Here is a 15,218-nt window from a genome sequence, read left to right as displayed (position 1 = left end):
ATTCCATTAGCAGAACCCAAAATCCACTGACCAAGTCACCAAAACAACATACTGGTAAAGCTAACCGGGATAGAAGAGGGAAGCTGATAAAGGAATATACCGAAAGTGATAACAAGAAAAGAACCAAATCATGAACCAACTGAATATAGAAAGCATGTAACCATCCATAATAAGAAAGCAAGACCAAATCTAGAGATCTGATCATACTGGATCAGAATAACAGCCGAAACCAAGAATATCACCAAGACTCACTAGGATAGATCCAACTAGGAAGGTCTCCAACCGAGATAGTCTACAATCGGGATACAATGTTGACATAAATGACAACACTTAACCAAATCCAACATATTTCCAACAAAAACATGTTCCACAATCCCTTCAAGTCATCACATGCTGAGATTTGGGATAGGAGTGTTTTCCTCATAAATGCAATAACCGATTAGGTCAATTTGGAAAGAATTGGCCCACTCATAAAGAAAAAAATCAAGGACCTCCTCCAAAAGAGTAGCAAGATCATTGACCAAATGATCCTCTTTCTCATCATGGAGGGTACAATTCATATTCATAGGGCTCAGAATATAAGGCTCAAAGTGATCCTTTGTAATAGGTTCAACCTTTATGGTAACCTTTGAACCATATCTTGTTCTAAAGAGAATATGGGACCATTCCAAAGATAGGTATCCACCTATCTTGGTAGTAAATTTTCTTGATAAATAGATAGGAAAGAAGGTAGGGAGGTTAATGACTAAAATATCTTGCAAGACACTACAACTAGGGAATGCATGCAAGGTCAAACATAAGTCCTTGTTTACCCCACTGTTTGAACCGAAGTGTCATCAATTATGGAAAAAACTATCCCCTATACTCAAAGAGATAGATAGGAGGTGGCTTACTAGTTTTATTATAATTTTCTACATCCTTGTGTTGTACTAGACTTGTTGAAGTGGATTATCTACTTTTTTTGGTTGTCTCCCCTGCATTATTAATGTCCTTTAGGGTTGCCTAGATAAAATGTCTCTGGGATAGAATAGAGAGAGTGCCCCACATGGAGATATTAAGATTATCTTTCTTCATTTGCAATACAATGCTAAAGGGAACCATAGCCTTTATAGGATCTAGTTTTGTTACTAAAGTAGCTTTAGGCTCCTGTTGTCTCTTGCAACTCTTACTCATATCTTGATCTCTCTTTTGAGAAGATATCTTGTCTAGAGTTTTTAGAGTTATGGTATGTGCAACAACTTGTGAGTGTTGTTCTTTCATATAATATGTATCATTGTCTATGACCCTCATCTTTGACCAGGTGTTACATGCCACAGTGTCACTGTTCAATTCAATAACACCACAAAATTTTACCTCTTACTAATTCATAAGGGTAGAATATCCTTGTGTATAGGTTGAACAACCATGAAACGATTGTCTTGAAGCTGTTGGTTCACTTTGTGTTACTGGGCCCTGATAAATATCTCCACCTTGGCACACAATCTAGTTGTGAGGTTAATTACATAGATTACATCAATCCTACTCTTGAGAAAGGATGTTTTGCATCAGAACTATTGCCTTTGAATCATTTACATGTGCATGACTCAAACTATTCAAAGGCTTGACATTACTCCATTGGTTTTTCCCTTGAAAATGTAGCCTATTCTACTGGTAACTTTGGTTTTGTGCTTAGTAGGGCTTGCCATTCTTAGACTAATGTATCTTAATTATAACAAATTCTTTTCCAAAACCTTGCATCATTAATTTGAGCTCCTGTATATCTATGGATGATGAAGTAAGTGAAAGAATGAGTTTATTATACATAGACACTACTAGGAGAGGCGCAAAAGTGGGTTGTTGTATAGAAGTCTCTAGGAATAGGGGTATTGGCGACCCTAGAGATATTTTCCCAGCCTGTTTACACAATTTTCGCCTCTCCTCCTTTCAAGAAGGAATAGGGTTAGTGCAAGAAGATGAGTCCACTTTTTGGCCAAAAAGTGGAAGTGTTTTCCCTATTTTTCAGATTTTGTCTCATTTGAGCTTAAATTTTGAAACTCTTAGAGATTGAATCTTGGAAAAAGTTAGTAATATAAAAGATAGCCCTCTGAGTGTACTTTCCAAATATGTAATTTATTTTAATACCCACATAATAAAAAAAATAAATTTGAATGGAGTTCTAAAAACTATGTTTTAAAAATGCCTGTTTCAGGACCATACCATGCATGTGTACGACCCACACTTTTTGACACAATTAAAATTATTTTCTCAAAATATTTTGGGAAATGGTTTGTAACACACTAAATATTGATGAGCATATTTCTCTGTATTTTTTTTTCTAATATTTTTCTTTAATTAATTTTTTAATGGCCTTAATTATCTTTTTAAATATTTGACATGTACGACCCACATAATTTGACGTAAACTTAACATTTTTTGATTTTTTCTTTTGAAATAGAAAAGCGTTTTGTGTAGATTGATGACATATAATTTTTTTTTCAAAATTCATTAAAATAAAAAAGTTATTAAATTAACAAAATTAGTTAATATTTAAAATTTATGGACCCAATTTAGTATAAATTAAATGAAAATAGTTAAAATAATCAATTTTTAAATAAATTTACATATTTAGAATCTAGATAGTATAATCTGAAATGGGTTTTAATTTTGTATTAAAATTCTCAGATTAGAGGCACGTAAACTATTTCAAAAGTTCATATTTGTGGTTTCATTCATGGAGATTTGAATTTGCAGGTCCATGTCTCAGGTGTGGCCATCCCAGGCCTATCCCGGACCTAATCTCATGGAAAATGGTGAGTTGTGGATTCAAATTCTACTTAATGGGGGCCCGTTCCATTGTTTTGCCCGTTGGATTTAATAACGGGCCCCATTTCTAAATAACCGTTACTGTAAAAAAAAAAAAGACAGATTGCATCAATTTACCACACAATCATTGAAATCCGTACTGACAAAGATTTTTTATAATAACGACAGTACTTTTTTAATTTTTTTATAGAATTTTTTAAAGAACTCAGTAAAAAGGTATTATTTTTTGAAGAGGAGTTTGTAAAGATGGGTTCTAAGCAATGTCAAAAGAAAAAGAAAAAAGAGGACAATGACAATAGACGATATTCAAGCACAAAGAGAGAAGGAGGCAAAATGCCAAAGAGATCGAAGATCACAACAACAATGATTGAATAACACTTCTGAAGCATCTAGTTCAGTGCCCATTGTAGATGAGACCATTGAAGACATCATGATGGATGGAAGAAATGTAGAACCAAACACGGGTATGACTATTGATGCAAATGTTCACTGGTATGTTTTTAAATCTCCATGACTATGATGCCAATCAAATTGCTGATTTAAATGAAGCTGGATATAAATTTCATACACCAATACGAAAAGAAATAAAAATTGAAAATATTACACCACCCTCTCTGAAAGAAAATGAATGTAATTTGTTTACTATTGATAGCAATGTGCTAGATAATCTTAATGGGTTGGTTTCTCAGAGACAAATCAGAACACATGCGAATAGATTATATAAACAATTTTTCTATAATAAAAAGTTAGGATTCCAATGTCAATTAATGCTACAATTAATAAAAATGTTAAAAATGCATAAAGTCATGAAAAGAAAAGGTATTTATGCAAAACCAAAAAGAAAAGATGAATCATATAAGCAAGTTGTATCTATTATTGCCAGTGGCATTGATTCTATCGGAAAAACAAGCCAATCTAACATAAGAATGTAGCACATAGAGTTATAACGACTGCTATAGTTGACAAAATGATTGTTAGTAAAAGAATGTTAAGTGATATAAGTGGCTATTTGAACTTACATCGTAGAACCTTGTCAAGAGTGGCCAAAAGAAGAGACACAATTGAAATTGATCCACTAAACCATTGTTGGAGTTTTAGTGGTAGACTTCAAAGGTTGGACATTAAATTAAATGATGAAACTAAACAATTAATTGCGAAATTTTGGCATGATAACACTAGAGTTTCATCAAATGATAGATATGTTTACAAGTTAAGGGTGGGATCAAAAATTCGTGATCCTCATCCAAAACATCTTCTTGACATGACTTAAACTGAATTCTTAAAAAAATTTAGTGATGAATTTGTGTTAATGAATTTACGAATTAGTCAAAGATCATTTGAAAAATGCAAACCCTGGTATGTTAAAATAAATAAACAAAGAATATCTTGTTGTTGTAAAACTCATGTCCAGTTTCATTACTATTATGATTTTTTTCGATATATACATTGTATGTTGCATGGTAATGATCTTGTGTAGGATTGTGGTGTTTATGTTCCACCTGAAACTATAAAAGATTTTATTGGAAGTTTATTTTGTAAACCACCTAATGAACAATTATTTCTTTCCAGTTCATGCATATATGGTCTTTGCAATTTATGTGGGAACTATTCTTTGATAGGTGAATGTTTGCATGAACATGTTTCATCTGAGTTTTGACAAAAAATGGTTGATGTTAGGAGATTTAAAAATATAGAATACCCTCTAAAGGATGGAAAGGTGGGGAAATGTTTAAAATTGATTACAGAACAAAATAGTGTGAATGCATTTATTAGTGAGTTTAAAAGTCATATTGTTCCAAAATATGTGAAATATTCCCAACATGCCCAATGGCTTGATGGACAGTTTTGCATATGCAAGAACACATTTCCAGTTGGAACAATAGTATTAGTTGTGGATTTTGGAGAAAATTATACTCTAAAACCACAAGAGGAAACTCAATCACAATACTACAACTCAGTGCAAGTGGCCATATTTATGAACATTATATATGGACATGACCATGACAGTACAAAAGATAACAAATTTTGTTTTAGGGAGGATCATTTTTATGTTAGTGATAATCGATTACTCTTTTCAGAGTTTGTTCAACATTGCTTCGAGGTACTTCATGATAATCTTAAGGAAAGAGAAATTGACATGAAACAACATATGATATGGTCAGATAATTGCACTGGACAATTCAGAAATGCAAGAATGTTTTATTGTCTATGCAAAGTTCATGAGATAACCAATGTCCAACATTTATGGAGTTTTTTTGAAGTGGGACATAGTAAGGGGGAACAAGATGGAGCCGGTGCCTGTATAAAAAGAGCTCTTGCTACAGAACAATTGAAATTCAAGGATGCAGTGAAATTCAGAGATGCTCGTGCAATTGTAGATTGGTGCAATTCAAAGTTGTCAAAAGGATCAACTGAAAACTCTGCAATTCGACGTTTCTTCTGGTTGATAGAGGAAGATAGTATTCCTATTCGGCATGATTGTAATACCATCATTAGATCAGCTAAATGGAATTTATTTAAGAGTTCTAATTCAAACACACGGACTATATTCACAAGGCAGCTTGCTTGCATTTGTCAGTTTTGTGTTTCTGGAGATTGGGAATTTTATGAGAATAAAGAATGGGTTGAAGAATGGCAACAAAGATCATTAACACCCATAGATGCAAATGATCCACATGAAAGAACTGGTGAAGATATGTATTAGATGTGTGTATAATATGACTATGATCACATTTCAGATCTTATACAGCAAGGTAAAATTGGTTTTGTAATTATTTTTTATTTATTAAATAGTACATGTTTATGAAATCTTATAGTGTATATTTTTTTTAATTTCTCATTAAATATTAAAATAAAATTGTTTGGTGCACATGACGTGTCTATGATGTTGTTGCACTAGAGGACAATGAAGAGGGGACAGACTTTTGGTTGGCTCGATGTGTAGAGCCAAAAAATAAGCTAACCACTCCTCGAGTAGATGATGATGGTTATGACTATCCAACAGGATCTGTGGTTGTTGTTGGCACTTGGCTACACAAATATCTAACAAGAAAGAATGGATTGCCCACATTTTAAGATTATGAATTAGAGAAGAAGACTATACATTACTCACATTTGGTAGTGGCAACTAATATAAAATTGGATAGATATCATGGCAGGCCTACTAATAAACAATTATGGACTCTCTCTATGGAAGAGCACAAGACAATTATAGATGCTTTGCAAAAGAGAGAGGATGCAGATGGTATAACAGAATGAATATCAAGTAAGTTATAATTTGAACCCTTAATCCACCTCCCTTTTAAAATTTGTGATGCATATTATATATAGAATTTTAAATCATGCATCATAATTATAAAATCTAATCTAGTAAAATTATGTTTCAGGTCTACCACAAGTAGAAGGCATCAATGAAAACAAAGTTATTTGTGCATACTTTATGTTTCATTTTGAATAATTACAAGTAAGTTAAATTTTTGTACCCTTAAGGCAAATGCCTTTTAAGAGTCATGATGTATGCTTTATGTTGTATTTTAAATTCAATGCATCTTGATTATAAAAATTAATCATATGTAATTTTTTTTCGAGGTCTCTCAGAGTAGACTTGGCCTCAATGACTACTATTGTTTGTGCATACTTTATGTTGTATTTTGAGAGATATGAATCCTTATTATTATAATTTAAATAGACTGTTTATTTTATTTTAGATATGTCTTCTTGATTACATTTTGTGTAATATACATAAATGAGAGACTATTGGTCAAATTTATGAATGAGATAATTATGTTTTAATCAAGTTCTATTCAATATACTTGTTTTGATACTTTTCTAGATTATCATCATTATTATTGTAATGGTAATTATATATTTGATTATATATTTTGATTATCTATGATGATTAATACTTTTTAATGTAGAATATGTTATTATTATAAGATATGTTTTGATACTTAGTTCATGATGTACACCTTTAGTTTATCTAATCACAAGAACTATTTAAATAAAATTCCAAAAAAAAAATTACAAGTCCACATAATCCATATAAAGTTATTTAAGCACAACTTCCATAAATAAAAATTTCAAGTCCACATAATATATAAAGTATCCACAAAATATATATGATCTAATGTGCACAAAATATAATTTCACATAATTTCAATCTACATAATTTCAAGTCCACATAATATCTAAAGGGCACAATGCACATAAAGTATGCACATAATATATATGATCTAATCCTATTATGCAACTATCCATATATATAAACTATGTGCATGTGTAAACAAATGTGTAAAGTCCATAAAAAAGTACATATCAGAGCCAAATAAACAGTTAAATTTCAAGTCCACATAATCCATATAATATCCAATCCATATATATATTTGGATGGTAACATGATGAACTCCACATAATATCTAATGTGCACAAAATATATAAAGTACGCACAAAATATATATGATCTAATCCTATTATAATGCAACTATCCATATATATAAAGTATGTGCATGTGTAAACATATGTGTAAAGTCCAAAAAAAAGTACATATCAGAGCCAAATAAATAGTAAAATCTAAGTGCTATCATCAATAACATCGAGTGGTTTCTTGTCCCCAGGACATGGTCCAAATCCACCCGTCTCATGCTATACAAGGAAAAAATAATATTAAAATACTTCAAATTAACTATTAAAAGAATCATTTATCAAATATAGTTAGAATTCATAAATTAAGTTACAAACTAACCATATGCTCATCAGATCCTCTAGCAATATCTCCTCTAGCAGTATCTCCTCTAGTGGTATCTCCTCTAGCAGTATCTTGTGCAGTATGAACACCAAATGTAGTGCTAGCTAGCTCCTGTACAAGGTCAAATTCAAAGTGTCCAATTAAATCTTAAATTAAGAGTCAAAATAAGATCAAATTAAGTATTACATATTAATACCTCAAAGGATGTCGATGTGCGTTCAAATTGGCTCTGAACAAAATTATGAGGATAACCTATCCTAATGGTAGTATCCACCTAAATACATGCATTTAATGAAATCATATTTAGTGAACATATAAATGTGTACTTTAAAATAATTTCAAGTTAAGTTACAATGTTGTAAGAGTTCATATTTAATTTACGAATTCTAAGATACATATAATAGATGGTGTCATAGTAATCAGACTCTCTTCTTAATGTGATGTATAGGGTCCCTCATGACCTGAATCCTGGAGAAAGAAGCATTCAATGTATCAACATGAAAATTTATATAGTATACAATGATAAAATATTAACTTAAAAAGATAGTACAATGTCCAGATAGAAATTTATACTGTACCCCATAAGGTGTGTTGAGTTGTGTTCCAGTAGATGAAATATTGACTCTAATATTAGTTGTAGTCCTTATCTACATAAATGAAATTTATTTAATGAAGTATCAGATTGTATAAAAAAAAGGCATGCACTTAATTTATACCTATATTTAATGAAGTATTTAAAGATTGACATGTACATGTATATATATCTATACCTGGTCAATATGATCATCCGAGCAAAGAAAATCCATATATGATGTCATCATACTATCATCTAATGCATCATGCTCAGCTGGAACTGAAGCAGATCCTACATCAACAGTAGGACCTACACATGTCTCATGACAACTCAAACACATATGTGGCATCCATCGAGGAGCATGTGCCATGTGAGCAGCTTGCTCACTCAAGTTTCCTATGAGGGAAGTCAAAATATCTAATGTTGAAATGAATGATGTATTTTGGACATCTGTAGGAATGGATGAAGCAACAAGTGGAACTATGGGTGGATCTAGTAGGGGATTATTACTCCGTGCCCCTAATCTATGCTGTGGCATTCCACGACCAACACCCTGGAATGACTTAATGTCAAAATAATTTGGTTTTTGGTTCATTACAAACTCACAGTATAATTTCTTCAAAAAAAAAAAGGGACCTCATAATTATGATGTGGTGGATAATAAAAAACCATCCACCATTTATCCCAAAAGTGTCTAGCCATTACTGGATGCACACACCACCTAATTGAAATTCTTTTCTGGTTAGGTTGCATTGGTTCTCTTGTTTTTGGGTTAGTAAAATATGGACATAAATGAGCTTTGGTTATTTTTAGATCAGTGATTTGCCTATAAGTTAAACCATCGGCATAAAAATCACACAACTCTTGTCATCGTCTATGAAATTGATCTAATTGATAATCAACAGATCTAACTGACTCAACAATAGTTTGTATTGATTTTGCAAACTCTAGAAGATGGGGTGGCGTGATTGTCTCATTTTGGATAGCAGTAATATTTTGTTCAATCACTTGTAGGTTTTCATTAATTCATTCTCTTAAACGAATTTCATCCAATCTAGGGGGTGGAGGTGGAGGTGGTGGTGGTGGTGGTGGTGGAGGAGGAGGAGGAGGAGGAGGAGGAGGGGGTTGCGGTGGGGGATTTTCACCTAATAGTTCATCTATGTCAAAGACATCCATGATAACAAAGAGCTCCTGTATATATAAAGATATAAATAAATTATATATACAACTCTATGTCAAAGAAGAATCTATTTTAGTTTAAAAAAAAAAATTTATAAATAGTAACATTTCTATGTTATTGAATGAGATACACATGAAATATAATATAATATTGAACTTAAAAAAATATACATGTACATACTATTGAATCTTTAAATATAAAATTTTCACACAAAACTTAATAAAAACTTTCAATGAAACTTCATAAATCTATTATATATTCAATTTAGTGCATTCATTTCTTGTAAAATGCATCAACTATTAAAATCAATATAAAATATTTCATACATAAGATCAATAAAGAAGTGGGAAATAAGATGATCCTCCTTAGTGTAAGAATATATAAGGACTAATGATAAGTGCTTAAAATAAGATATTGAAATGTTTAAGATCATTACGCTCTATAAACCAAGATATGATCATAAGATCATGCAAGATTTAATAGCAATACAAGATCATCATGTGAGGCACAATCATATGATACTAAGATGCAAAAATACGTGATCAAATAGTGATAATCTATTATTTTCTCTAAAATAATAGGCCAATGTACATGAACATAAGATAATGCTTTAATAAGATAATGCTTTAATTTAGATTAAAAAAAACACTATATGAACATACATGTGAAGCAAATAGTCTTGAAGATTATAAGATAGAACAAAGATTAAAGTATAAGACATAAATCATTATGGGAAATTAGTAGTTACTAATAAAGATTAGATAATGTAAAAATAAGAGATAAAACATATGAGGTAAAAGTAGGATTAAAAAAGGAAATCAAGTGAGAAAATATTAAACATGCCCTACAAGTGCGGTAATAGAATATGAAGTAAACATAAAAGATTAAATTATGTGATATCTAGTGGTTTCCCTTTTATATTATGTGTCACCTCAATGTGTACATTCACTTTGTTGGTGCATCATTATTTTCTTGCATTTAGCTAACTATTGTATTGCATAGTTGCACCTAGAGGATAGGATAAGATTACTTGGGTAGATTACTTGAAACAATGTCAAAAACTAGGAATCTGAGATACATGATATGGATGATGACAAGGATGGTTGAGAATAAAGAGAATTTGAATGGATTATGTTATACTCCTAAGTGTAGGGTACTTTTAAAAAAAAATTTATACATGATGCCAAGGTACTTGTCCAAGGTGTCATAAGAATGGTTTTCACTCATGAATAAAAAAATTATATTTACTTTCCACTCTTTTTTAATTTTTATGCAAGACCAAATCCTTTAGGTGTGGATATGTTAAATGATACATAGGATATTTATTAGCTTTTATAAATCTTATAATAGGACCAACTATGGACCTATTATGCAATATCATGGCATAATAGGACCTATTATGCCATGATGGCATAATAGGTCCTATTATGCCATGACATGATATAATAGGACCAACTATGAACCCATTATGCAATGTCATGGAATAATAGGACATATTATGCCATCATGGAATAATGTGTCCTATTATGCCATGACATGACATAATGGGCCCATAATTGGTCCTTAAATTATACAATCACATGACATAATAGGTCCTATTATGGACATGTTATGCAATGATGGCATAATAGGTGGACTATTATGCCATGACATGATATAATAAAACCAACTATAGACCTATAATGCAATGTCATGGCGTAATAGGTCCATAATTGGTCCTATAATACTAAGTAAACATTTTCAATTAGCATAGTTTCAGTGTTGGAGATGAATTAGATGATGAAGTTGGCAATTTTTGAGAAAATCATGTCATGTTGTGGCTTAATAGGTCCTAATATATGGACCTATTATACCATGATGGCATAATAGGTGGACTATTATGAAATTTCATGGCATAATAGGACCTATTATGCCATGATTGCATAATAGGTCCTATTATGCCATGACATGATATAATAGGACCAACTATGGACCCATTATGCAATGTCATGAAACAATAGGACATATTATGCCATCATGGCATAATGTGTCCTATTATGCCATGACATGACATAATGTGTCCATAATTGGTCCTTAAATTATACCATCACATGACATAATAGGTCCTATTATGGACCTGTTATGCAATGATGGCATAATAGGTAGACTATTATGCCATGACATGATATAATAGGACCAACTATGGACCTATTATGCAATTTCATGGCATAATAGGTCCATAATTGGTCCTATCATACTAAGTAAACATATCGAATTAGCATAGTTTTAGTGTTGGAGATGAATTGGATGATGAAGTTGGCAATTTTTGAGAAAATCATATCATGTTGTGGCTTAATAGGTCCTATTATATGGACTTTTAATGCCATGATGGCATAATAGGTGGACTATTATGCAATGTCAAAGCATAATAGGACCTATTATGCCATGATGGAATAATAGGACCTATTATGCCATGATGGCATAATAGGTCCTATTATGCCATCACATGATATAATAGGACCAACTATGGACCCATTATGCAATGTCATGGCATAATAGGACATATTATGCGATCATGGCATAATGTGTCCTATTATGCCATGACATGACATAATGTGTCCATAATTGGTCCTTTTATACCATCACATGACATAATAAGACCATAATAGGACCTTTATGCCATGACATGGCATAAACCTAAGCCTAAACTTTGATATCTAAAATTTGAAGAGTAATGTTAATTAATTTTAAGGTTATACTAATAGTGGTAGATTTTGTATTGCCTAATGAGGATTAAGAACAATTTTGGTACATATGTTCGGTTTTGTTTCGATTTCCTTTTTGTTTTTGTTTTTGTTTCGATTTCATTTTTCATTTTTGTTTTTGTTTCGATTTCGTTTTCATTTTTGTTTTTGTTTCGATTTCATTAATTTTTTATTTTGTTTCAATTTTGTTTTCATTTTTTATTTTGTTTTGATTTAAATTTCATTTTCATTTTTGTTTTCATTTTGATGTTTCTGAGATATCTAATTTTATATTTTGTTTTGTTAACTATCTAGGTTTGGTTTTGATTTGTAAATTTGTTGATTAGGGTTTAGGGTTAACTGTTGAAGAATATTTGAGATCAAAATAAAAAATTTACAAATATAAAAACTAATTTATTTATAGACTACTTTAAAAAAAACTAAAATAATACCAAAAAAAACTAAATAATACACAAAAAATAGGAAAAATATCCAAGAAAATTACAAAATATGAAAATAGATGATTGAATGTGTACCTAGGATAGTGATGGAGGCTTGAAATGGAATCCACAACATGGGGGCCCATTTTTGATCTCCTCTTCTCAATTTACTATCACAGTGAAAATGAAAAAAATCGCCCAGAAAATGGTAAAAATACAATTAAAAAACGGGCCCCTGTTTTTTAAAAATGAGCCCTCGTTATTTAAAAATAGCCCCTCATTATTTACAAATGGGCCCCCATTTTTAAACAAAATAGGGGCCTGTTTGTTTTAGCTTCGGGCCCCCGTCACCTTTCACCTCAGGAGCCCGAAGCATAAACGGGCCCTCATTTTTTTGAGACAGGCAAAATGGGGGCCCATTTTGAGGAGTGCATTTTCCAAAGCACAGACTTCCCTGAATTTGTAACTCATTAGCTTGCACTTGCCCAGTAACCCTTAGAATATGTTACAAATTAAATTTATAGACCAGGCATATCTCAGATAGAATATTGGGTTTAAAACCCTAACTTACTAGCGTTAGGTTATTGAGGAAAGAAATCAAATTAGATATGTTTGTTGTGTGTCTGAAAGTGTCTTGTAAAAATAGGAAATAGCAACAATCTCCCAAAAAATTAGGGATGCCCTATATAGGATGGTGTGAGATGTCCTCTGTCAAACCAAAAAATCCTCTTTGTGCCATAAATATGAATTGTTAGGCCTGTGAAATGTCTACAGAGTCCAAAAAGACTAATCGTGATCACTATGAAATGTAGAAGTCATTGGAGTAAGATCAAAATCTGATTTGGGTCATTGACAAGGTTAGAAGCTGATTTTTGACCATCAAGTTGACAACCACACCATGCACTTATTTGAAGTCCAATGATCACTTCAAGTTTGAATCCTCTCCATTGGATCCTCCCATCACATGATGGATGGTTGAGATACGCTGAGAAAATCACTTAGAAGGATCCCCAATGATCAAATAAAACACTGCTATGGATATTGTTGCTAAATGAAATTAGATGACCACCATTGATGTGAAATTATGTTTGCTCCACCGTTTGATCAATCCCATCAATCACAAGATCACAACCTAGGACAAAATGGTTATAAATAAGCCACGATGATGGGACTTGGCATTCATTTTAAATGTGAGCTTGCAATGGAACATCGTAGGTAAAAATATCATTTGTTCTTGACTATTGTGATGATGCAGCTGACTTTCGATGGTAACTCTTGATGGCTCAATCATAGTGTCATGAGGTTAACTAGCAGTTCACCTTGATGATTGTGAACATGTGATTAGATAGCTGATGGTAACCACTAACCCCATCACAACATTTCAAGGTTAATTGAAAGTTCCCCTTAACCGTCATGAACTTGTGATGTAGTAGCTTGCTAGTAGTGACTAGAATGGGGATAGTAGAAGAATGTGTAAACCCCACTCCAGTCAGTGGCACTCAAGTGTTATGACCACCTGAGCTGGTCAACAAATGAAAAGGAAAAGGCCAAAAATGGCTAAGGAAAGAATCCTTAACGGTTTAAGGTTTTAGGCATTAGGGAATTATGGAGGGTTTAGCCATTAGGTTATCTCACTCAGTTATTTGCATGGCTAAGTTTGATAGAAAAATGTCAATAACTTCCCAGGCCCCCCTTGAGGTTTAAGATGAAGAGATCTTCATTTCTCTTTGATGTTTTTTGTAGATATTATATCCCTATATCCTTTCACCACTTTGAGTAGAAAGTTGGTGTTTTCTTGCATCTTTGTCAATATTAAACAGTCAATTAAGTTGCATATAAAAATATACATTAACTCCAAACTTGGTTCCTAAGCTCAAGTTGTGGAATTCAAATCGATTCCCTTTTCTTGCTTCCATTGCAAGAAAGTGAACCATTAGGCTAGGGATTAATTAGTTAAAGTGTTGAAAATTTCAAAGAAAGTGTGGAGGAGGAAGGCTTTTGTGGTGTTTGAGACTGATACTCTTCAAGAGGTCACTCCTGCCCCTCCCTATACAAATGTTGCGCTTGTTCAACTAGTCCCCATGGAAGATCCTAGCATTGAATTTTTTGATATAGTGGTTGATATTCCCAAAAGGGTAGGGGATGGACGCCCTTCCATATCTTTTGATGCTCTTGCAAGTGATAATCTATTTTCTAAGGGATATCCTTCTTTGTCTCATTCTTAGACACCTATTTTTCTAAAGGAGGTTGTGGATTTACCTCCAGTCATAGATATTCCCTCTTAGATTATGGATGAAGAACCATTTATAGTGGTCAAATCAAAAAAATATCATAGGGTTTCCCCTTAGTCAAATCCTATAGGTGTTAAGACTAGGAATAGATAAAAAGTGGACTACGACTCTAAATCTAAGTACTCCAGTATACCCTTGGTAATTCAAAGTAGGGGTAAGCAAAGTAAGTTTGATATTGTTGAAGGGATGCAACATACTCCTTGAGATGGGCCTTTTGATCACCCCTCTTAGATGTACATGAAAATTATTCCATGAAACATCGGGAGCCTTAATGACCCCCATAAAAATGATCTATTCTTAAGTCTAATTAGGGATCATAGACCAGATAACAAAAATGCAAAGTGACAAGATCTAAAGAACTAAGTTGACCTTGTTCAAAGATAGTGGTATCCATAAATGTGATTTTAATGGGGATTTTATTGTTAATACCACTTTATAAATCCAAAATTGGTGAGAGTAACTTT

This window comes from Cryptomeria japonica, chromosome 7, assembly GCF_030272615.1.
Source record: "Cryptomeria japonica chromosome 7, Sugi_1.0, whole genome shotgun sequence".
NCBI classification, from domain to species: domain Eukaryota; kingdom Viridiplantae; phylum Streptophyta; class Pinopsida; order Cupressales; family Cupressaceae; genus Cryptomeria; species Cryptomeria japonica.
This window is presented reverse-complemented; position numbering follows the sequence as displayed.